Consider the following 3,464-nt stretch of genomic DNA (forward strand, 5'->3'; position numbering starts at 1 on the left):
AATCTTCCACGGCATCGTGCCCGACCTCTCCCGCTATCCCATTGGCCGGGTCCGTCTCGATGTCCTGTTCGGCGACAGCAGCCACTTCCGACGCGAACCGATCTGGTTCAAGGTGGTGGACCTGTCCAGCGCGTATCACGCATTGCTGGGCCCGCCCGCGCTTGCCAAGTTCATGGCGGTTCCCCACCGGCGACTACCACAAGTCCCTGGAGTGCACCCGAGACGGCGCCAAGTTGGTTGAGTCGCTGGTAATTGCCGAGGAGCGGCGCCAGCTCGACCGGATCGTCGCCCTGGCAGGCGAGGCCTCCGCTGCGTCGATCCCGACCCCGGACCTGGCCGACGAGGCCGCCTTCAAGCCCTCCAAGGATACCAAGAAAGTGAAGCTCAACCCGGAAGACCCCAGCTGCAGCAAGTATGTTGTCGTAGGCGCCCGCCTCGACAGCAAATAGGAAGGCGAGCTCATCGACTTCCTTCGTGAGAATCGGGATATCTTCGCATGGACCCCCAAGGACATGCCGGGTATCTCGAGGAAGTACGCCGAGCACAAACTTCACGTCCGCAAGGACGCCAAGCCTATCCATCAACCCCTACGATGATTTTCCGAAGAGAAGAGAAGAACCATTGGTGAAAAGGTTGCCAAGCTTTTAGTGGCCGGCTTCATAATGGAAGTGTTTCACCGCGAGTGGCTGGCTGATAACCCACAAGTATAGGGGATCGCAACAGTTTTCGAGGGTAGAGTATTCAACCCAAATTTGTTGATTCGACACAAGGGGAGCCAAAGAATATTCTCAAGTATTAGCAGCTGAGTTGTCAATTCAACCACACCTGGAAACTTAGTATCTGCAGCAAAGTGTTTAGTAGCAAAGTAATATGATAGTGGTGGTAACAGTAATGGAAGTAAAGACAACAAAAGTAATGATTTTGGTATTTTGTAGTGATTGTAACAGTAACAACGAGAAGTAAATAAGCGAGAACCAGTATATGGAAAACTCGTAGGAACCGGATCAATGATGGATAATTATGTCGGATGTGGTTCATCATGTAACAGTCATAACATAGGGTGACACAGAACTAGCTCCAGTTCATCAATGTAATGTAGGCATGTATTCTGAATATAGTCATACGTGCTTATGGAAAAGAACTTGCATGACATCTTTTGTCCTACCCTCCCGTGGCAGCGGGGTCCTATTGGAAACTAAGGGATATTAAGGCCTCCTTTTAATAGAGAACCGAAGCAAAGCATTAGCACATAGTGAATACATGAACTCCTCAAACTATGGTCATCACCAGGAGTGGTTCCGATTATTGTCACTTCGGGGTTGCCAGATCATAACACATAGTAAGTGACTATAGACTTGCAAGATAGGATCAAGAACTCACATATATTCATGAAAACATAATAGGTTCATATCTGAAATCATGGCACTCGGGCCCTAGTGACAAGCATTAAGCATAGCAAAGTCATAGCAACATCAATCTCAGAACATAGTGGATAATAGGGATCAAACCCTAACAAAACTAACTCGATTACATGATAAATCTCACCCAACCCATCACCGTCCACCAAGCCTACAATGGAATTACTCACGCACGGCGGTAAGCATCATGAAATTGGTGATGGAGGATGGTTGATGATGACGAAAGCGACGAATCCCCCTCTCTGGAGCCCCGAACGGACTCCAGATCAGCCCTCCCGAGAGAGATTAGGGCTTGGCGGCGGCTCCGTATCGTAAAACGCGATGATTTATTCTCTCTCATTTTTTTCTCCCCGAAGGCCAATATATGAAGTTGGAGTTGGCGTCGGAGGGCCACCAGGGGTGCCACGTGGTAGGGGGGCGTGCCCAGGGGGGGCGCCCCCACCCTCGTTAGCAGGTTGTGGGCCCCCTGGTCTTCATCTTTTGCGAGGATTTTTCTTTATTTTTTCTAAGGCGTTCCATGGAGTTTTAGGACATTCCGATAATCTTTATTTTCTGCACAAAAACAACACCATGGCAGTTCTGCTGAAAACAGCGTCAGTTCGGGTTAGTTCCATTCAAATCATACAAGTTAGAGTCCAAAACAAGGGCAAAAGTGTTTGGAAAAGTAGATACGACGGAGACGTATCAACTCCCCCAAGCTTAAACCCTTGCTTGTCCTCAAGCAATTCAGTTGACAAACTGAAAGAGAAAAAGAAAAACTTTTACAAACTCTGTTTGCTCTTGTTGTTGTAAACATGAAAAGCCAGCACTCAAGTTTCAGCAAATATTATGAAGTAACCATTCTCACAATAACATAAAGGTCTCACAATTACTCATATCAATAGCAAAATCAGCTAGCGAGCTATAATAACAAAACTCGGATGACAACACTTTCTCAAAATAATTATGACATGATATAACAGAATGGTATCTCTCTAGCCCTTTCTGAGACCGCAAAACATAAATGCAGAGCACCTTTAAAGATCAAGGACTGACTAAACATTGTAATTCATGGTAAAAGAGATCCAGTCAGGTCATACCCGAAATAAACCAATAATAATGAATGCAAATGACAGTGTGCTGTCCAGCGGGTGCTTTTTAATAAGAAGGGTGATGACTCAACATAAAAGTAAATAGATAGGCCCTTCGCAGAGGGAAGCAGGGATTTGTAGAGGTGCCAGAGCTCGGTTTTAAAATAGAGATTGAATAACATTTTGAGCGGCATACTTTTGCTGTCAACACAACAACTATGAGATGACGATATCTTCCATGCTAAACAAATTATAGGCGGTTCCCAAACAGAATGGTAAAGTTTATAGTCCCCTTCCTCCACAAGCATCAATCCATGGCTTGCTCGAAACAACGAATGCCTCCAACATTCAACGGGTCCCAAGGGGAGTTTTGTTTGCAATTATTTTGATTTAGTTTGCATAAAGCATGGGACTGGGCATCCCGGTGACCAGCCATTTTTCTCGTGAATGAGGAGCGGAGTCCACTCCTTTTGAGAATAACCGCCTAACATGGAAGATAAGGGCAGCCCTAGTTGAAACATGAGCTGCTCGAGTGTACAAAACAGAATTTTATTTGAAGGTTTGCAGTTTGGCACATACAAATTTACTTGGAATGGCAGGTAAATACTGCATATAGGAAGGTATAGTGGACTCATATGGAACAACTTTGGGGTTTACGGAGTTTGGATGCACAAGCAGTATTCCCGCTTAGTACAGGTGAAGGCTAGCAAGAGACTGTGAAGCGACCAACTGGGAGAGCGACAACAGCCGTAAACATGCATCAAAATTAATTTACACTGAATACAAGCATGAGTAGGATATAATCCACCATGAACATAAATATCATGAAGGCTATGTTGATTTGACTCAACTACATGCGTGAACATGTGCCAAGTCTAGTCACTCAATTCATTTAAAGGAGGATACCATCCCATCATACCACATCATAATCATTCTAATAGCATGTTGGCACGCAAGGTAAACCATTATAACTCAT

Source organism: Triticum dicoccoides, chromosome 1B, assembly GCF_002162155.2.
Source record: "Triticum dicoccoides isolate Atlit2015 ecotype Zavitan chromosome 1B, WEW_v2.0, whole genome shotgun sequence".
In the NCBI taxonomy this organism is placed as follows: domain Eukaryota; kingdom Viridiplantae; phylum Streptophyta; class Magnoliopsida; order Poales; family Poaceae; genus Triticum; species Triticum dicoccoides.